General features: G+C 46.1%; 1 protein-coding gene across 1 annotated transcript in view; it reads right to left on the bottom strand.

Annotated features, from left to right (window-relative positions):
- Positions 1 to 18,224, bottom strand: part of EHF (ETS homologous factor) — a 38,778-nt gene extending 20,554 nt beyond the window's left edge. The window contains exon 1 of the mRNA XM_036258678.1: positions 18,112 to 18,224. The gene's annotated coding sequence lies outside the window, so the exon portion shown is untranslated. The remainder of the gene's footprint in view (positions 1 to 18,111) is intronic.
- Between the last annotated feature and the right edge of the window lie 4,287 nt (positions 18,225 to 22,511).

The following is a 22,511-nucleotide window of genomic DNA, read 5'->3' as shown; positions in this document are numbered from 1 at the left end:
ACGGTCCCCCTTGTGACCCAATGCCCACAAGCCCCTTTCCTCAGGGCAGACGCCATTTCTTGTCATGACCCTCTGGAGGCACCCAGAGCTACTGAACCCACAAAGGAGCCTTGAGGCCTGCAAGGTCACCCCCGCCCCCCAAGAGGCCGGTGGGCACGAGCGCTGCTACCTGCCGGCACCCCCTTTCCTAGGGAAGGCAGCCAACGTAGCGAGGGGCCCCCTCTTTTTTTTACAGGACACAGTAAATGGTTACTACTCATAAAAGAGTTTATGTGGCTTAATTCTAGTGAGTCAGAGTTCACTTGAGCTCACCCAGGCTTGGGAGGGAAGGTCAGTGTCTCTAGCCCAGCGCACTGTAGGGACAGTGCCCTCAGGGGGGCACAGCAGGCCCCAGGCTCACACGGCTGAAGGCCGATTTCACCCGCTCTGGGGCCCAGTTCTTCAGGTGTAAAATGAGGATGTTTGCCCTCAACAGCCTCAGAAGACTGTTGTGGAGATCATGGATCATAAATGTGCCTTGAGAAATGTAAAAGAAAAAAAGCATAATTATAATTAACTCACCTGTACTCCCGTATGCTGATACAGAATCTCTATGGTACCTATTGATTACAGGGTATAAAAAGGAATGTTTTTCATTTAAAAGGAGGGGGATTATTTAATACCCTTCTTTAAGCTTTCTACTTGACTATCAGCAAAGCTTTTATTATTTCCTACCAAAAGGAAAAAGTAATCAGCAAAGCATCAAGCATGTGAGGCAGAGGCGTGGAATCTTTGAAGCCTGGGTTCGAATTCAGGCTCCATCTCTGAGCTACGTGACCTTGAGTATGTTCACTTTCCTCGGCCTCAATTTCTTCCCTGGTTTAAACGCAGGAGTCAGGGGAAGCATGATGTCCTCCAAGCCCACGGCCGCTCTGAAGGATAAATGGCATAATGGGTTTGAGGTGTCTGATCCGGACCAGCACACATGTCCTCCGTAAAAATCTGCGTCCTTTCCTTTCTTTAGACATCGGTTCTCAAGGTATTTCTCTAACTCACTTTACTTTTCCAAGACTGAAGAAGTATATTCAGAGCCTAAGTAAGAATGTTTCAACCCTTTGAGTCAAAAGCAAGTTGCAGAAAGGTCTCACCCCTCCCATCTCTAGCTCAGGGGGGAATTCTGCACAGGGTGAAAAGCAAGAGTTTCTCAACCTCTGCATGACTGATATTTCGGGCTGGGGTGGGTCTTTGTTGCAGGGTCATTCTGTGCATTGCAGGAGGTATAGCTGCATCCTGGCTTCTAGTTACAGGATTCTAGCAGCATCCCCCCCCCTCCCAAAAAAAGTCCTCTGAAGCCAAATCATCTCCAGTTGAGAACACCAGTTAAAAGTAGAGCCAACAGAAATGACAGTGCTGACTTTGATCTTGCTAGTGTGGTGACCTTGGGCTGTCTCCTCCCCTTTCTGAGCGGCTCTATGCTCTCCTGGGAAACAGGTATGGCGTTAGTACCTACCACCTAGACTTGTGGGGGGAGGAAGGCCCCAGTACAGTGCCTGGCGCAAACCAAGCAATTGCCTAAGTGGAGGTTTGAGAAAATGCACTGGGTATCAGAGCCAATTTTGTCTAGTCCCAGGTGGAATTCTGGGAATACAGCATAAAGTGTTACTTGGGCTATTAAAAACTGCACATGTGTACACACACACACACACACACACACACATACACAAACTAAATTGTATTTCAAACCCAAAGACTGAAATGCAGTGCAGATTATCCAGGGGTTTTTTCATCTACATTTTCGGATCCCCCTTTCAGTTGTAGGAGAAACGGGAGGGAACAGTATTTGACCCCAGGCCCCCATTAATCGTTCCGACTTTCACCTTGACCAAGACCTCACCCTCTGTGCAAATGTTTCTAAGCCTGACACTTTTGGAGACAGACATCTAGAATTTATCAGAAGAGAAGAAAGCATACATACTACCCAGTAGACTCCAGTACAGATGAGAACTGACTTCAGGCTTCCAACCAGGACCCATTCGGTCTTAGGCAGCGACCCCCTTGCGAAGGATGGGCCGTGAGGGTTTGGCCAATCCGAAACTCATTTTTGCAGAGGCAGCACTGTGCTGTGCTGGAGTGGCCCCTGCCTGCATTGTGGCGGGACAGGTAGGCCACTCTCTGCTCCCCACTTTGTTAATGGGCATTTTCAGGTTAAACACAAGTTCCCACACAGCCCTAAGTTGCTAAGGACGTGGAGGACGTCTGTGCCACCCACACGGAGAGACAACCACCAACCCATGCTCAGTCCTCCTCTAGGCCATCCTCAAAGCTAGATTCCCTTCCAGCCCCAGCTTGATCACCTCCACGCCTGGGGGCAGCACCAGAACCCCGGGCCTCACCCTAAAGTTTAAGAGTCTCGCGCTGTGGCTGCGGCTCAGGGTTACAAGCAGGAAAGCGTGAGCCTGGCTGCAGAGACTGAATCTCTCTGACATCGGAGTTGAAAGGACAAATTCAAGGTGAGAGGAGCTTCAAACCCAGCTGGATTTCTCCAGAGCAGAAAGAGTAGCTCATGCCTCGGAGAGTGAGGTTTGAAATCTGGCTTCTCCTCGCCAGCTGGCTGTTGACCTTAGGGAAGTACTACCCTCTCTAAAGCCTCAGTTTCTCCATACGACAAAAAGTGTGTGGATTCAACGAGAATGCCTGTAAAATCCTCAGCATGTTATCTCGTCCATGGTAAGTACCAGGAAATGTTAGCAATTGTTCTAGGCACTGCCCGCGAGTCTCTCTTTAAACTGTGTTGGGTAGATTTGAGGACATCCTTAGAGCCAGGGTGGACTCTTCAGAGGCAGGATAATATAATGATTGGTGACTCCAGCCCCTGGAGTCAGGCAGCCACAGTTCAAATCCTACCTCGCTGTGCCAATTTACTGAGGGGGCAAGTTTGGACCAGTAATGCAACTTCTCTGGGCCTCAGTTTTCTCATTTATAAAATGGAGATGATATAAAAAGGGTTGTTGAAAGATAAACTGAGAAGATGCCTGCAAACTGCATAGAAAAGTATTTGATACAAGTAAGAACTTGTAAATGTTAGCTGGCTTTTATAATAATACTTGTTATTTGTTGTGGTGTTACTATTTTATTGAATCTTCAAGGAGGACACCTGAGGGCCAAGCTTACTTCAAGCTTGCCATCTATACGGTGCCCCCCAATTCCAGCTGGTACAGTCAAGCCCAGAGCTGGATTTCCTACCTCCCCACCCCCCATCTTGGGGCGCTGTGTGGATGCACCATTAGGCTGAGCTATGAACAGCATCTCCAGGTCATTGCTCACAGAAGCCATGCTATGCCCCGTGGGCATGGTCCCTGCTAGAGGGCCTGAAAGCCACCCTCCTGCTCTCATTCTTCCCACAAGACACTGTGCCCGAGGTTGCCAGGAGTGGTAGGAGGCACACCCCCACAGGCCCTGGGTGTCGCTCTGCACTGCTCTCCCACACGCCACGGCTGGTTCGCAGGTACAAAGACGACGAGCATCGTGCCTACAATGAGAGCTCCTGCCAGGGAGTGGCCAGAGGGTTTCTCTAACCTGCAGGGCCCCTTAGCATGAGCAATGCTCAATTGGTGCAAAGAATAGGGTCTGGGATTTGAACTAACACAGACAAAAAAGCAAGGGGAAGGAGGCCCCCCCCGGGACTCTGGCAGAGAACTGGAGCCATGTACCCCAGAACCCAGGAGGCGATGCCCAGTCTCAGGACGCCTGTCAAGGCCAAGGACTGCACTGGCCTCTCCTCTTAACTACCTAGAGAGAACCTCTCAGCAGAGACAAATACGGCCCGGCTTGGACTTACTCAGCTGGAGGGGATGTACTGTGCTCCATGGTGGGTTTACTAAGACCTAGGATTAAATGCTATCATAATAATATAGTATTATTAGTATTATTATTAGTATTATTATTATTATACTACAGTAGCTAGGGCTTATTGAATGCTTAAAATGTGCCAGCTCCATATTAATAGTTTTAAATGCATTATCTCAGTTGAGACTCACAATAACTCTATAAGGCTAATATTATGTCATTTCACAGATGGCCAATCTGAAGCTCAGAGAGGGTAGGTAACTTGTCCAAAGTCACACAGCTTAGCAAGAACTGGAACTAGAAGAGAATTCAAACTCGGACTGTCTAGCAACAAACCCTGGGAACTTAGCCACTTTCTGCTGAGAAGAAGGTATTTGCCGGAGAAGAATGTTGCCCTCAACTCGTCCTCACCCCCACCCCCATTCCATACATAGTCACAGCGTTCCCCCTGTGCCGTCTGGGGCCGCACGCCCTCACCAAGCTTCTCCAAGCTTGGAAAATGCTCTGGTCCATCCAATCGTGCACGGACCTCCATTGAGACCCTCTTTCCTGAAGCCATCTCTCTTTCCAGAACATCCCAGAGCCGCTTTCAGGATGAAATAACAGAAAACGGCCTTCGCTTCGTCTCTTCTGCAATAGCTTAGGCAGGACTGTGAGTGGCTCCAAAGCTGGATCAGCTTAAATTCATGATCCTCTTTTAGCCATTCAAACAGAACCATACGTACATACACAACAGAGACATATATATCCATATGTATGCATACATGCACACAGGATGGGGCATACGTAGGTTTACTGTTGTTTGTGTGAAAAATAATACAGTAACAAATAAACAGTAATACAAAAGTAAATTGTGTCTCATGTACTCACAAGTGTAACCCTACTTTTGCCCAATTCTGTACATATATACTGTAACTACTCTCTCTATGACTCAATAAAGTCATTTTAGTTTATATTTTGGAAATAAACTGGTCCATAATTGTTTGTGCTCTGTCTGAATTAGACCTCAGGCCAAAAAGCACAGTCTGCTCCCGTGGCGAGGGTCACGATTCCCCGGGAGCGTGAAGGGCCGCAGAGAGATTTGAAGCAGAGCTTGTACATGCATTCTCTGTCCCCAGCCCCAGGGGGTTGGGAGTCAAAGCTGCTATCTTCCCAGTTCCTTTATTCATTCAACCACACCACCCACAAACTGCCATGAAACTGGCTGGCATGTGGATATTTTTGCTCCTCAAGCTATAAGAGCAATTAGGCATTTTGAATAATTATTTTGGTGATGACAGCCATAGCCACACCATTCTCGGTCCTTAGTTAGTTACCAGCAGGTGAATTTAAAGCATTTGCCTTAGGGATGTTGCAATAGTTTTCTGACTTCCTGTTTCAGTATGACTGTCATTTCTAAAGAACTGCCCTCCCAAATAGGAGAGGAGAAAATTCATGTACATGCAAGGTCTAACTAAACGCAATACAGACAAAATTCATGTTTTTCGAGTGAATCAAAATCTGAATCAAGCTTGGGGAATGTATCTGATCCTCTCGGGATTACATCACAGGTAACTTCATAACCCTAGAATGTGTTTTGAAGCAGACATTTCATGCTCCCAGGGGCAACATCTGAAGTATTATTCCTGGGCTTTGAAGCATTTTCGAGAGCAATGATGCAGTATTGGGAGGCCAAGTGTTGATCCATTACAGATACACTTTACTGACTGTAAGCCATTTGGAAATATACATATTATGCTGATCTTTATCATCCCTGGTGCCAGACTCAGACAAGACGAAGATACTGACAGCGCACAGGCACCAAAGTTGATGGAAAGACAAGATGACCTTGCAGGCCTCCAGAGCCTTTATCAATCCCTTTCAGATATGATAAACTAAGGAGAATAGGGCAAGCTTGGATCTTAAAAGGTCACAGAGCCTTTCCAGACCTCAATAGAAGCCAGGGCTCTCTCCTTTCACCTAAAGCACACATCCACACCTGGTTTTGCATGTCTTTTGTGGGCCTCCAGCTTTCCAAAGACCATCCATTGGCCCCCACAGCTCTGTGGACACCATGGGTCTTTAAGAAATCTCTCCTGTTTGGATTGAAATGTAAAGAAGACTGTTTAGTGGCGTTGAGGTTGGGAGACACATGTTTACTCCAACCTGAGAGATTTTATTCTTGCTCTTCCTTGGCCTTGGTGTCCCCAGAAAAGGTCCCTCTCCTCCAGGGCTGACGTCGGAACCATGCATTCAGCGAGGTCATTCTGGACCTCTGTTTGGCAATGAGGTGAAGAATTTATCAGATTTTCTACCACTCTGAACTTCAGCATCTATCTTTCCACTAACGCCCCTTCTCTATTGTAAAACCAAATGATCCTAGAGTAAAGAAAGTGTAGCAAAAACAAAAAACAAAAACAAGCCCCACTTCGTATGACAACCACAGCCCTTTGCTGGTCTTTGGAAAGGCAGAGGGACTGTAGCTTCCAGGATTACCCTTCTGATGCTTATTTTCCCATTTAGCTGGAGAGGCCACACAGGTGTTTCTACATTTGGTTTGAGACCACCTATATCCTCATCACCCAGGCAGGGGTTAAACTTGAAGATCCCGCCCAGCCCGTGTGGCTCAGTGGTTGAGCATTGGCCCATACACTAGGAGGTCACTGGTTTGATTCCCAGGCAGGGCACATGACCAGGTTGTGGGCCAAATCCCCAGTGGGGGTCATGCAGGAGGTGGCCAATCGATGTTCTCTCTCATCGATGTTTCTATCTCTTTCTCCCTCTCCCTTCCTTGCTCTCTAAAATCAATAAAGAAAATTAAAAAAAAAAACAAAAAAACACACACACACACTTGAAGATTCCACCCAAGATCTCTGATTTGGGTCTACATTTTAAAGAACCTTCGTTAACCAATCCTTAAGCACTCTCACAGTTAAGAACTTCTGATCATAGATTCACCTACTTGCCTTCCCTCATTTCCCACAATAAGATAACTAACTCCAGGAGATATCAGATTTGGAGGACATATCTATAAATGCCAGAAAATCCTTGAAAAATCAGACAACACATTCAATCTGGACAACTCAAGATCCGATCTGTCCGTGCAGATTCTATCACCATGCTATTTGCCAACTTGAAATAAAACAGTTCCTAATGCTCGGTACCAGCTAATTGGGAAGCTCAACAAGGCTCAGTGCTTACAAGTATGAGTCTCTGAAGCCTGAGCAAACAAATGCAGGCTCAGAACACAGCATTTGCACAGGATTTTTATGATGGTTACTCCTACGAAGAGAATCTTGTGGCTGGCTGAGTCACCCCTTATTGATCCCACCCCCGCCTTAGCCACCCTGGATTTCAGGCCTTATACCCAGGAAAATTTGTGTCTCAGTCTTTTAACCTTCAGTTGAGAGAAATGATCATCAAGAAATTCTTGTCATGCTACTATAAATATTTATCCATTTTCATGTATATAATGTGTGTGTATGCATGTGTGTGTGTGTATATATATGTATGTGTGTGTGTGTGTGTATAAGTGTGTGTGTGTGTGTGTGTGTGTGTGTGTAATGTCTACTAGATGTTAGGCACTATGCTGGGTGTTGGGGACAAAACATAGATGCTGCCCTGCCCTGGTAAACTATTAAGCAAGGACACCACTTCCAAAACAGTGGCAGCTCACTCCAAAGTCATCTGAGCTCCTTCCCCACCTCTGGTGGGGGACCAAGTGGAGCAAGAACAGAGAGAGATAAGCAACCGCTCTGGAATTCAGAAATGACCAACCTTGAAAAGAAATTCAACTACGTTTAAAGGCAAAGACCGATCCTCTTCTCTCCAGCACCCCGTACCCTTGCCTTCACAGGAAACCCTTACTAAGACATCAAATTGGCAGGCAGGGTAATGCCCCTGTGTTTCACAAAGCAGCCTCCGCCAAAACCAATCTCCACTCAGGGCGGAATAAAGCCGTTGGTTGTCTGGATGGCTGAAAGTCTCTCCGGGAGACAATGGTGTGTTTATGTGTAGGAGGGTTAGGAGCAGGTTGTTAACATAAAACCCACCGTAAACAGAGCTGTTAATTCAGTTGCTGGCAGGGGCTTCTGTTATCTTCCGAATACCTCCCAGAGGGTATAAGCCCTACCTTTTCATTTGAGTTGGCAGCAGAGTTATTTTTTTGCACCTGTTGCTCTGCTCCGATAACAACCAGTTAAGCATTGATTTGTTGGAAAATAAACAGAAAAAAGCAAAGAAAGGCATCTGCCCAAACAGCCTGGGCTGGTTCGACTGAGCATTCATGCCAATTTGTTTTTTCTGTAAAAACCAAAAACACATACACACACACAAACCCTGCATTTTCAGTTTGGATGCTACCCTCCCACTCCCTCAGAAGTAAGAGGGAATCAGGTGGGCCAGCCAGAACTGGTAGGGCCTAGAGGTCAGAAGACGCTGTACTTTTCCATTGGCTCGCTCTGTGACAGCACTGAGGGGTGTCCAAGATCTGCAGAATGGCATGGCCAGCCTCCAGCCAGTCCAGGTTAAGAGCATGAATCAGATTAACACAGACAGAGAAGGGGCTGCTGGGATAGGATCAAAACCAAACCACACTCTTCTAAATTGTTGACTTCCGAAAGTCAATATCGTTCTGGGAGTAGGTGTGGTCTATGGGTTACCTCCTAAAACAGAGACTCGGAATGCCTGAATCTCAGTCTGGCCTCTCCCACAGACTTCCTACATCCAGCCCTGGGCAACAGTATAATTTGAACCCCGCTCCCCAGACCATAGCTCCCCTCCCACTGGGGAAAAGAGGCTACCCACATCTACCTCAAAGCGAGCTGTGAGACGCACGCATGTCCTGCCAAGCGACTGGAGGCCCCAAGTCCCAAGTGGAAAGGACCTATGCTCACGGTGTGATTTCTTTATTAATCCAAGCTTCATCACACTCTCATCTCTCATTACCTTGTCAATATCACATGATGAGCTCAAGCCAAAAAAGGGCCACAAAGAGCTAAACAAATTGCTCAAATGGAGATCATGACAACACTAATTAAGCAATGGCATCATCACCCAGCCTCCACACACACAGAACAGAAGCAGCCTCCTAACGTCTCTTTTTCAGCTTTGAGAAGAAAGCACAGGGCATGGGCGACGCGTGACGTTCCCCTGGACGACCACCTTCTCCCAGCTGTTTCTGGGCTGCTGGCCTGCATTACCACCAGACGACTGGCTTAATGGGGGGTCACAGTAGTGGGGAAAGGCCTCCGAAACACCGCTTCTCAAGGAACATTCAGAACAGGGTGTTCCGACAGGGGAGGGATGTGGCTGGCTGAGCATTCCCAAGCATTCTTGTCATGAGCAGGGCAGGGAGTGGAGCGCCTCAGAACCAAATCGGGCACCCAGAAAAATAAAAGATTTAACAACACCCTCAGTTGACTGAAAAATAAATAAGACGAGCTGCGCAAGAATGCAGAAAGGGCGGAGGGAGGTAAAAGTGGGATTGGAGCCAGGGAGGGGTTGGGATGGACTGGAACAATGAATCTGACCATTTTAATATTCAAGTTCCTTCCCCCCAAAAAAAGACCAGGATGCTCCAGCTAAGGAAAAGTCAACAGCCATCAATTTGGAATCTCACAGATTATACAACCACAAAACAACTCAAACTATAACAGTGTTGATAGTTCCTATTCAGTGAGCATTCACAGTGTGCTAGGAATTGAGCTAGGCTTGACATGAATTATCTCATTTTGTCTTTGCATAACCCTGAACATGGGTACTAATATTATCCTCAATTTATAGAAGAGGAGGCACAGAGAGGTTAAACACCTTACCCGAAGACACAGAGCCAGTGAATGAACTGGATTTATCATAATAAATATATTGGAGGGGGGAATGCAACATCATTCTTTGTAGCTTTGAACATGGATCCTTGTATTTCTAAAGAGGAGGAGGATGTCTCTTAGCATTTCAAACTTTTATTTTGGAAGCTGAGATTCCTTTGAGTACTGCCCCCTTAATTTTTTTTCCCTGAATGTGAACAGGAGGCACACTGATCATTCTTGTGCCCTAGTAGGAAAGTGCCCTTTGGCATACATCAGTACGGATGCTACGAAAGCACTATTTCATGGCCACTCAAACCCATCCATCAAAACTTCAGTCTGGCTTCCTGTTGAAAGCCCCAACTTGACTCAGGGGTTGGGCTTGGCTGCCTGAAGCCACCTCAGACTTATTAGCCATGATAAAAGAGCAGTTATTATTACTGAAAAATTAAGGGGATACTGTAGCTTTTTTGGAAAAGCACCTGATGTCTGAGCCGTCACAGTTCCTGTTGACAGATCTGCTGAACTGTGGACATCACGCCAATAAGAGAAAGACTGTGCAGGCATCGTTTTGGGAGCCTGCGTTTCATCATTCCAACAAGTAAACCCAGGAAATTTCTCACCCTCTTCCAAGTCCATGACCCTGTTTCAAACCTTGGAAGAGTTTGTAAAAACTTAGCCATAAATCATAGAACCTCGCGAGGCTTATTCCATTAACGTCTTTGCAGCTTAGGAAGCAAATGATATCTGAATTTTCCACAAATTAGAGGATCTCCTATACAGAAGAGCTGAGGTTTTCTTTTTGCACCAATAATCATTCAAGAAAGCAGGCAAGAAAGCTTGAGTTTCTTTTTAGTGCCTTCCTACAAGAATGATAGTCCTGACACACTGAGTTCCGTTTTCCCTTCCAGAACACACTTTGCTCCCCTTCTCCTAACTCACCGCTCTATGCAGTGAGCCCTTTGCAGGGGACAATGCAATGGGAATACAGTCAATAATATTGTGACAACTATGTATGGTGTCAGATGGGCACTAAACTGACTGGGGGACCACTTTGTAAGGTAAAGAAATGTTGAACCACTATGTGTACACCTGAAGCTAATGTAACATTGTGTGTCAACTGTAACTGAACATTTTTAAAAATTATTTTAAAAACTGCAACAAAAAAACCCATCTGCAAGGCAAGCAGTTCCTTACCAGGAAGGTTTTCCAAGGAACCCAATCCCACCCAGCTCTTGTCCCATGCCTCCAGTTGGTTCAAAGGACATCTCTGGTACTCGAACGAAGTCAGAACATGCACCAGCTCTGCTGGCACGTTCCCCCAGAGCTCAGCTAGACGGGCAAGATAAGCGTGAGCAGGGGCTGCCTCTCCACAGGAGTATTCTGGCACCGGGAGGGAGTCCTTACACATTCTAAGGATTTCACCACATCCAGAGGCGGGCCCGGGTCATAATTTGCAGGGCTCAGTGCAAAAGGAAAGCGCAGGGCCCTTGTTCCAAATGTATCAGGAATCTCAACGGAGCGTGAAAGTGAGCCCAGGGTCTTTCGGAGTGAGGGGCCCTGGTGACTGCACCAGTTGCAGACCCCAGACACGGGCCCAGTCGAGGGGTCGCTCCCCACTTTTGCTTTCACCTGCACCAATGCTTTATCACCCCAGAGGACAGGAAGGAAATCTTTTCTGCCTTTGCCCCATGAACGACCATCTGAAGTAGTTGGGAAATTTCAACAAAATATGATGTTGAATGTGCCCATAAAGGCATCTGGCTTTCAGCGGACCCCCAACAACTGTCAGCTATTATTACCATTTGTATTATTGTGATCGCCATTATTTTCATCCTGCCAGGGTTCTACTGCAACTCTAAAGCTAGCCGTAGGCAGGAATGGGTGGGAAAATATATACTCCTATTTTGATAGAGACCACCCATGAGCTGATGCTCTTCAGAAAGGAGTCTTTTCATTAGCCTTATGGGGGGGGGGGGGAGTTCTTTGCCCTTGACTTATACCATGGACCCATTTCGAAGTCTGATAAGACCTATAGACCCCTCCTCAAAATAAGATTAAAAAGCAAGTTTCTATTGAAATACAATGATCAAAATACTTTTTAAAATAAATGTGTGATATAATAATATACATACTTCTTTATTAATACATAAAGTAAGACTATCTTAGTACAGGTCTAATATCCTCCACAAAATACGGGTAGTGATGAAGGTTGCTATTTTGAGACAACTGGCAACACATGTAATGTGACAGGAACATGCCTGTAACTCCTCTTGGTGACGGTCACGGTTACAGCTAATGCTACTGGGGGATTTTGCCTACACACATACAGAAAGAAAATATTAAATTTTAATTAGGTTACTGGAAATAAAAACAATTTTTTTCGCAACCAAGTTCACAAATTTCCTGAATTCTCTCCATGGACACCAAAAGACCCTCGGATCCCAGATTAGAAAGCCTTCCGGTTTTGCTAACAGCAAAGACTGCTTGGTCAACTCAAATAGCTTCTAGAGGAACCCATTTCCCAGTGGCCAGAGCCTCATTTGAACAAATTGCAGGAGGCAGACCCCACAGTGTCTTGGCATAATAAGTAAGTAGGAATTTTTTTCAAAGCCTCGAGAACACCCAGGGCAGTGCCTTAGCTGCAGTGGTCAGTAGATACCTAGAAACACTCTCAAGAATGTTAGGGGTGAGCGATGGTATATGAAGTTGCAGTTAGTCGTGTGAACCACCTGGAGGGGTGTCAGTTTCCTCTGGAGGTTCCTACATGCCAGGCATCCAGACACAGGGATAAGAACATGCTGTGTGCCCACCCCAGGTCTCCCAGGAAGGCCCAGGGGTTGTGGTTTGCAGCCAGCTCAAGACAAGGCCCAGTTTGGAGGTCCCCTATTATCACGAATCATCCCCTTTCCCTGCCACCCATCTTCCCCAGTGAAAATCTACAGCATTTCTTTCCCAAGGTCACAGTGCAGAACCAAATCGATCATTTCAAAAAAACAAAATTTCAGAATTATTCATCCACTTTGATCCAACAGAGACTCACTGAAAACACCATGTTGAGGATTTATCCTCAATTTCCATGCCTCATATTACCAATTATTTACTCACAAGCATTTGTACGGGTGCTTTCAGATTCTACATCTAATTTAATTCTGACAACAGTCCTATGCAGATGTTATTAACCCCATTTTCCAGGTGAGGAACCTTAGATCCTAGAGCTTATATAACTCACTCAAAGTCACTCAGCTACCCACCGGCAGAGTCAAACTTGAGCCCACATATTCTGACTCTAACCCTAATGGTCCAGCTGTTTCCAGGCAACCAAAGCTCAGAGCCTCTCGCCCCTTTAATACACAAGCAAAGGCTGCCCTGTATCCGTGTCCTTCAACCCATCGCCTCTGACCAGTGGAGTCACAGCGTGATCTAGGTGATCTCTAACTTTACCAGTAGACATCATTGAACTCGAGGCTGAAGCCCACTCCAAAGACCAAATAAGTCTTGTCAGTGGTCACCGTGCAGACAAGCTGAAAATAGCCTCACCTTTCAGACCACTTACCCGAACCACCAGAATATATCAGTATCTCTACTGAGGGAATTATTTAAAAGGTTCCTAAGAGGGATCCCAAAATAATCTCTACAGGACAGTCATAGTCTCCAAGATCCATAGTCATATGCAAAAAATAAAACATCTTCACATCCTAAGAAAGGCTATTCAGACTTTTGGAAGAAGTTTACATCAGGCTGAGAAAGAGCTGGGGGGGGGGGGGGGACAGAAATTTCTCAAATCCACAATTGGGTAAATGAGGGCCAACCCCCAAGAGTGTTTATCTTGTGTCTGTCATATAGAGAGAGGGGGAAGTAGCAGACTATGAAATTTTAAGTTCACCACAATTACAACAATATCACAGGAAGTATCCATCTGGACAAGGTCATACAAATGGAAAAATAAGTAGTTGTGTTGAAAATAATGGGGTTAATAAAGTGGTCTATTAGTTTAATAATCAAAGTATTATAATAGGCACTGGAGCGCCTTTATATTTTGGGCCTTGTTTTTATCAGAAAGCATGTTTTGAATGCACCTGTGCTGGCCATGTTTTAAATAAAAAGGCAGATACCTGTAACAATGATTAAGATGCTTCTGAGAAAGAAAGGAAAGGGGGCTCTGTGGGTCGGGGTGTGGTCGAAGATTGGGGGGGAGATAATGTGAATCTAAGGAAATGGAACAAGGGGCCCAGCCCTGTAAAAACAAGGGGCCCAGCCCTGTAAAACAAACTAAAGACAGAGTGTGGTTAGGTGCTAGTGAAATTAATTTTTAAAGGAGTATTTTTACAGGATATCTCTTTTAAAACAGGGCCAATTAAAACCCTGGGAGCCTCTTTAAATGGGCCACCCTGCTTGACCCTGTTGCAAGGTCTGATTACTCCAGACACAGGCTGAGGCCCTCTGGGAACCCCAGAGTCTCCAGGTTGGCTGCCCAGCGGCTCAGCCAATCAGGCTCCCCCTCTGCTACCCATAGGGTCTTCCCCTAGGAGACGCAAGTCCCTGTTCATCCAGCCTACCCAAGAATTTGTGGACAGTCATTCGAGCGAGCTGATCAGCACCGCGCAAACCGAGTTGTCTCCATGAGTGTCTGAATGTTCACTTTTCAACAGGCTGCTTTGGTGTTTTATGGAAGACGCCATCGGAGTGCCGGCTCAAGTACACCTACTGCTCCCTGCTCACAGAACAGTCAGCTGCCTCTACACCCCCACCAGCTTTGCACACAGGAGGCAAAGGAATAAACATGGATGTTGTCATGGGAGCAGACTCTAACACCCCTCGTAGACTCCGGGTGTCCGGTCTCAGTACCTCCACCAGCTATATCCTTAGCCAAAATTCTGAAGACCCCAAGGAGGACACTTAAAGACTCCTACTGATGTTTCTTTCCTGTCTTATCCTTAGGAGGGCCTCTTCCACCCCATTCTCGGCTTTCACAGACCCCAGGCAAACCTGCTGGCGTCCAGGCATAGCTGGTTCTCCCCCGTCGTCAGAATGAGGGTTGAAATGGATCTTACTGAAAATCGGATTCGAACTCCTTTGTCCAGATGAGGAAACTAAGTCCCAGAGAAATGGAGGGTGCTGCTCTGAGCACGTAGCTTTGCTGGTGCTAAAAACCAGGTCTCTTGCCCGCCCGTCCCAGGCGCTGCCCCGCACACTGCCTGGTCTGCATCATGCTCCAGTCGCTCAAAAGGTGAATCCCAAGTTCTTCCGGGAAAAGTCTTAAAGAAATACCTTTTTTTTTTCCCTTCTGAAGTCCAATATATTTTTTATCAAGTAACCCTGAGGGATCCATGGACACGTCTACTCCAGCACATCTCGGCTTCCTGACATGGATGTTGTTCAGCGTGAACGTGTGCCCCATTCTGACATGAGCGCCGTTCTCCCTGCCATGCTTTGGTTTCCTGCTTAACAGTCTGACCCTTTAAAACCCGGTTCCGTTTAAACAAACATAGTGGTCACGTGTTTCTAATAAGAGCACAGTGGCTTGCTCCTTCGGACAAATCATAGTACTTTAAATCTTATTATTAGAAATTAAATAAGAAAACCTTAAATAGAGTTTATCTTTCCCATCCCTGCGGTTATTCAACAGATTGAAGAGAATCCTGGCAATATATGGCTGCCGTCCAGCCTGTGTGGCTCAATAGTTGAGCGTCGACCCATGCACCAAGAGGTTGCCGGTTCGATTCCTGGTCAGGGCACAGGCCCGGGTTGTGGGCCCAATTCCCAGGCGGTGGCATGCAGGAGGCGGCAATCGATGTTCTCTCTCATAGCTGTTTCTCTCTCTCTCTCTCTAAAATCAATAAAGGAAAAAATAATTTTTTTTAAAGTATATATATATATATATGGCTGCCATTCTGCCTCTGTCTGCAGACAACAACCCCCACCACAGAGTCAGTTACCCAGTGACCAAGCAGGGTGAGAACACGTGGTCTAAACACCAAGCCTGCAGTGGATCCAATGTCTCCCAACCAGGGCCCCACCCACAACAGAAATGATGGTCACTTTAATTCTACCAGAAAGCCCTTTTACAAGAGAAATGGGCTGAAACACAGCAAAACAGTGTCACCAAAAAATCAGGTTCCAATGTTCTATTTGGTTCCTTAAAACTGTGGTGTTGCTTCTCAAGCGTGTTGGCAGGTTCTGCCATGGCATTCTGGGTCCTCCCCCCCATCCAGAGGTCTTTGAAAATCACGCCTCTTTGAAAGGACTTAGAAATGACTCCATCTGAGGTGGGGGGGGGAGACCAAATAACTTTTTTAATGACCTGTATAAATCTCTATGTCTGTGCTTGGTGCTTTAATATTGAACAAGGTTCTTACACTGGGCTTTCAAAAAAGCAAGATGGTCGAGTGCTAAAATCTCCCGAATGGGGTGAGGGGTAGGAGGAGGAGGAAATAAAACATTACAAGATTCATCAAAGCGAAATTCTACTTCACAGCAGGGGACTTTGGCCCAAAGCACTCCCATTCTGACCTGAGACTTGATATGAATCCCTTCCACTTTCCAATTAGCTAATTGAACGCAGCGGAGTAAATGTTTTAACCTCTCAGTTTTCATTTTGTGTCTCAGCCTCACAAAGAGTCAAAACGATATTGAAAGAGGATCTGGGTCAAGATGATACATTTAATGGGAGCGTTGACATGGAATCACAGGTGTGAAGGTACAAGACTTCTCTGAGGTCCAGAAGGGCCCAAGGTATTTCCATTTGGGGGAACTCACAATATACTTTTAAAAATAAATAAAACAGTGAAGAAACGGTTGTTTGGATTTAACAAAGAGGTGCTTATTGACACAAAAGGAAATCTATATTTGGACCTGAGACCTTCTGTCCATGTGGCACCTGGATCGAAGGCATTGCCTGCCCACAGCCACCCAGAGAAGGCCCTGACTACACTACCCTCCTGAACAGTAACACAGGAAAACCTACAGCGTGGTCGTCCCCTCAAAGTCACTCGTACAACACCTTTCGCAGATACTTTGGAAACATGGAAGGGGATTGTCTTCATTTCATTTAGTTTTTCAGATGTGATAACAAATTTCTTCATTTCGCGTTTCATCGTTGCTTGTAATATCTCTCCACATCAGCCATTAGCGACTGGTGTGGCGGCAACATGATCCCACAGGACTTCAGATTAAAAATGGAATTAATGAGTTATCTGATAATCTCAGAATTCTAGGTCTCCAAAAGAGGACAAGAGGGGCTGTCCTCAAACTCCAAATGCAGTTATTAATGTCACTCTTAAAAATCTCTTAAGTGCCAATGCTATTGTTTATCCATACAGTTCATCCTAATAATACGACTTCATCTCACCTGTCGGACGTTGGCTCTTCCCTTGACCTCTGAGAGCACACGGCCACTCATGATCCCCAGCTACTTGTCCGTACATGGAAAGAGTCTATCTGAACACAACCTCAGACTCACGTGTACAGAATCTACTCCTGAAGTAGATCTCCCATCGGCAAGTTCTCAGAATCCAAGTACTCACTTTCTACCTGCTACTAAGGTACATAACCAGCAGAGACACCTGGGCGCTTAGACTCACCGAATCATGTGCTTCATCTTACAAAGACACATGCTCCCCAATACTGGAGAAGATGAAATCTTGGCAAAGACAGATGGCAAAAATGTTTCTTTCCTGACTTGGTGTTGTTATTCACCAACAGGATTCAGTCTCCGCTGTTCCCAGGGGTATCTACCCTGTGCCAGTATTTCTCTATGGTGTCCACACAGAATCAAAAGAGTCCCAGACGTAGAAGGCTTTTGGTGCTGCTGACTCACGTTGGCCCGTGTGGTCATACTAGCCCATTACGGAACAAACAAAAGGTTATTTTGTCACCTTGAGATATGGTAAAACTCTTTGCCAAAATTTGTTTTTTTGTGTGTGTGTTTTTTTTTTTTCTGGACAAAGTGATGTTTGGGTGTGCAGACCTCCCAGGGCCCTTGCCTACTGGGCTGCCTGACCACTTGTTCGGCGTGGATGCGAACGTCCTTGCTTATTTCCAGCCATTTTTCAACACTGGAATACACTAAAAATGACTGCCTTTCCCTGCAACCGAGTCAGAAAATTACCAACAGAAGACATGTCTAGAGATGAGGACATGAGCCGAAACAACTCTCGAGGCAGCCACTTCTTCACCGAGCTGGCTCCCTCTTGGGTTCAGAATTCAACCCAGGGAAATGGCTTTGCCACACAGACAGAGGGACACCAGGGACTTGAGGCTCACGGTGACTGGAAGTGCAGACTCAGTGCAGGGAATTCACAGAGAACATCCCAGGTAGCCCAGCTGGCCCCCAAAGACAATCCTGTGAGGACCCAGCCAGGGAAGCACAGGTGAGGCAGCCGCCTTCCTGCCTGCTGCCCCCGGAGCCTGTTTTGGTTTCGTCTGACTCAAGGCAGGCTTCTCTCTCCTCTCAGGTGGTTGAATTCCAGATTCAAAAGAAGGTTTAAAAATAAGGACTTACCTCATCTACTAAAGATTCTGGGTGGGAAATCCAGTCGCTGTTGCTAATGGAGGGAGGCAGCAGGCAGCCCTCTCGCAGCTCCTACGGGGATGGGGAGCCGGGGTGTTACCACGTCTGAGCCCTCATCAGAGTGAAGATAAATGCATATGACAATAATTTTAAATCATTTTGTAGGATGTTAAGCAATAAGCCACCAACCGGGAATTCCCTAAGTCACTTCCCCCTCTCCTGATTGGCTGCCGGGCCCTTTAAAAAAATAAAATAAAGGATTACAAACATTGGCTCATTTGCATTCGGCCAACTCACACGTTAGTGTTCAAACAAAACAGGTCTAACCAGGTTATGCCTGTGTCTCAGGCACAGAGAGACAACCTATTAATGGATGAGGAATTGATTTGGTGGTGACTGCTTTTCAGCTTAGAGGCTGTTTCAGGCGAGAAGTACGTGTGTGCGCCCCAAAGACACCATCCGGGGCGTGAGAGCTGTCTCGTGTACTATCCCGTATTTAGTCCCCTCTGCTTTGGCATCAGGACCTTTGCCCTGGCTTTGCAGTACCAGGTTCAGAAGGGGCTCTCGGCCAGGTGGCCCACATACAACACAGGCTCTCGTGTCAGGCACCACAATCCCGTTTGACAGTGGCCCTTGGTAAGTGCAATGGGCTTTGAAAAGCCAGTCTGCCCTGGCCCCAGGTAAGAGCCTTGGGAGAAAGTTAAATGGGAGGGTCCCAGGAAAGAGGATCCTCTCTGAGTCCTTCAGGTGGAACAACTCACTATCGGATTATTCAGGTTCTTTACTTCCTCTTGGACTTACGTGGTCTTTTTAACTATTTATTGACACTCCCTATAGGAGCCACAGAGGAAAATATCAAGGTGCTGAAACCAGAAATAAAACAACACAGTTTGGGCAGGCGCCCCCCTGGGGAGGCTCCATGGATTTGCAATGCCATCCCCTGGGGACAAGGCCTGCTTCGCTGGGTCACCAGAGCACACCCACCCACACAGGTGAGGGACTGTTCCTGGCAAGGAATGCTCCCTCCCCTAACCATTAACTTTCTCTCCGATTTTTCTGGCCACTGGCCTGGCATGAGCTAAGCGTCCGAGCAGATTTTTTTTTTTTTAACTCACCAGGCCACCCCTCTGTGGGAGAGGAAAGGGAAGTTGAGTTTTGGCAAAGAAACAAAGATTCTGTGATTAAAACCAAGAAGTTCCTTCTGTGAAAAAGAAAAGTCTGTATCTGGGCAAAGGCTGACTGGAACAGAAGGCGACGCCGGCAGGTTAGGGTGCGTGAGTGGTGATAGTTCCGTGCTCACTGGTTCGCCTCGTTTGTGCAGCGTGAGCACCATGTGTCTGAAGGTGGAGAAGACTTGGTAGGAGGGCAGGGTGGGTTTGGTCGGGTCCTGGAACTCAGGCAGGTGTCGAAGGTTTTTAAGGTTTGGGAGTATAACTTGAGGAGTTTCTGAAAAGCCCCTCAGCCTCTCTGCCTTCACTAAACAGTACCCACCGTGCCCTCTCTTCAGTCATGTATTTGCCAAGGGCCTTGTTAAAATGTAAATGTCTGATAGAAACAGCACATGGCATTATTGCCCATTATCACATTAGCCCCAATTAGTCTATCAGCTCCAGATCTGAGAGCAAAGCCCTAAAGGAACAGCCTGGTGAATTTTTTTTTTTTTGCTAGAGGATGAATCAGGAGTAGCAACTCCACCCACTACAGGGATGTAAGTGTGTGTGTGTATATACATGCGTGTGTGTGTTGGGGAGCAGGGTATATTATTAGTGTCAGTGGGTCTCCTTTACACTTTGACTGGGAGTAACCTGAAGACAGCAGAGGGGACAGCGGGAAAGTGGATGGGGTTGTGTGGTCAAGAGGTGGAGAACTTCAAAAGCAACTCCACAAGTGACGTTACTCTCTGGGCCAGTGCCAACCACCTTTAATTATAAGCCCTTTATTTTCTGGCTGAAAAGTTCCAGTTACATCTCCATGTTTTTATGCATCTGATCCTACGCATTTTAGAACAGAGGACGGCTCCATGAAGACCCTCTTGAGGAGAGTTATCTTGGGATGGTGGCGATGAGAGGGGATGGAAAGATGTCGCCTGATAGTCACAAGGCACTGTATTTGTGGAGTTTGTATGTATATAAAGTATTCAACAATGTGTCTGGTACTTACTATTGGTTTACTTCTTTACTTGGGGCTTAGTTGAATCTCCCAGAAGAAAAATAAAAACAATACCCCCAACCCCAAAAAAACACATTTTTAGACATGTCACTTGCATAGAGAAATTCCTTTGGAGCATGAATGCATGAGGTTTTTACCCTATGGTCAACTGCAACAAGACAGCACTTGCATCAAAGACAGATGATAGAGACATACAGACAGACAGATGATTTAATAGATAGATAGATAGATAGATAGATAGATAGATAGATAGATAGATAGATAGATAGATGATAGATAGATAGATAGATAGATAAGAAAGAAAGAAAGAAAGAAAGAAAGAAAGAAAGAAAGAAAGAAAGAAAGAGAGAAAGAGAGAAAGAGAGAAAGAGAAAGAAAGAGAGAAAGAAGGAAAAGTTCTGAATCCAACTGACAATGCTAAAAGTTGTATTTGACACTGAGGCCTTCTATTGCAAAAGTCTAGCATGTCTCTCGTGGATAAGAAGTTAAAAGTATAACCACAAAAGTATCAAACATACCAGAGCCTTTATAAGAACACATTGTTAGTTTCCTAAAAGTCAAAACCTTCCTGAGTAGGAATCAGGCAAGAACTTCACTATCAGGTCAGACTTCCCATCCTAGAATTAATTGCCTTTTTTAGGATCCCAGGATTCTCTGGGAGACTGATGAAGACACAGGGAAGGAAAGTCTAGTGATGAGACAAAGCTAATTGCCTAGGTTTCATGGAAGGAAAACTCAAGAAAGCAGGCAGAACAGCTTGCCCTCAGGCCAAGATCAAGGTAACACTGGGAACAGCAACCACCTATACAGACCCAATTGCCCTGCATGGAAATCTTCCTGGTCTTCTGCACAGGTCAAGGCCCTATCACTGGAGTCTCGATGCTGGTTCCCATGGAGGAAAAGGGGGCGGAGCAAACCAGATGAGGTGTGGGCAGTAGCCCGGGGACCCCGCTTTTGGCTGCATTTTCTACTAGAAGATATACTTCGCAGAACCAAAGAAGCCTAGGGACCTTAATTCCCAGATCAAGGCCAAGACAAAGAATCACTCTAAGCCAAGTATCAAGCCCTAAAGGGTCTGAATCTTGTTACCAACCCAGGCTGTGGTTACAAGGTTAATGAGAGTTGTGTGCTCGCTTTGCAGGAGAGAGGATGCTTGCTTACCTTGCACAGCACCTCTTAGAAGCCCTATATTTACTTTTGAAAGCAAGTGTGTGTTTATATATGTTTCTGTCCATCATCCCCTCCTGATGACATGGAGTTACCTCCAGGGCAAAACACGACAAGCATTGAGTGAGAGCCACATATTACTGTAGGACTGACAGGATCAGGAACCTCTGTCTAGTGTGAGGGAGGGGATTACACAGAGCCAAATATTATCAATTACCTTGGAGAGAGTCAAATAAGGAATTAAGGTTAGCAAATAGAATCTTGCCTCTTACCCTGCCCTCCACTAAAAGCCACATTTTCAAAATCTTTAGATATTGGCTTAGATTAGACTCCTGATGCTCTTCAAATCCTCTTAGGAGAAGCTTGGCACCTGAATTCTCCTTGGGAGGTTTGACATTGACAGCTGTCCTCCAGATCTGGGTGGCACCCTCTGATGTGTCTTCGCCATCACATCTGTACCTACATGCTGAGCACACCTTCTGCCAACGGCACATACCACTGACTTCCTAGGGTGGGGAGGGGGACAATCTTAGTGCTGGAGTGGGGCTGAGTGGCTCACTGTCTTTGGAAAGAATGACCGTTGCACACGCGCACACACACACACACAATTTTAATATGTCCCCAATCTTACCTAGGTACCAAAGATGAATTTTCTGAACTTCCCTTTATATTTTAATTATGCAGCAGATACTTCCATTCATGCCTAGCTTAACTCACCCCTGTGCTATTCCTTCTGCCTCACCTATATCTCATTATTCTCTTTCTGGCCTTATGTTTCCTCACAAATAGCGGTACATGGTGCCCTGACTTAATGCCAACTTCATTTTCAGGTCTTCAGGGCAGCTCATTTCTCAGTCTCAAAGCGGGAGGGAAGACCAGGCAGAAGTTGGCCACTTCTAAACAATCTTCTTGCAGCCAGTATTGTTTTTCTTTTTTGTGTGAAGAGTTTCTTGTAATTACAGCAGCTGTTTGGGCACATTATTTTAGCATAAGAACCCCTTTTCCATGGTCATGGAACCCTTGGATATAAAACAGGCTCAAAGAGCTGCTGCCGC

The sequence above is a fragment of the Molossus molossus genome, unplaced genomic scaffold (genome assembly GCF_014108415.1).
Source record: "Molossus molossus isolate mMolMol1 unplaced genomic scaffold, mMolMol1.p scaffold_m16_p_13, whole genome shotgun sequence".
Lineage (NCBI taxonomy): Eukaryota > Metazoa > Chordata > Mammalia > Chiroptera > Molossidae > Molossus > Molossus molossus.
Note: the sequence above shows the minus strand (reverse complement) of the source record. Positions and strands in the feature narration are given on the sequence as shown.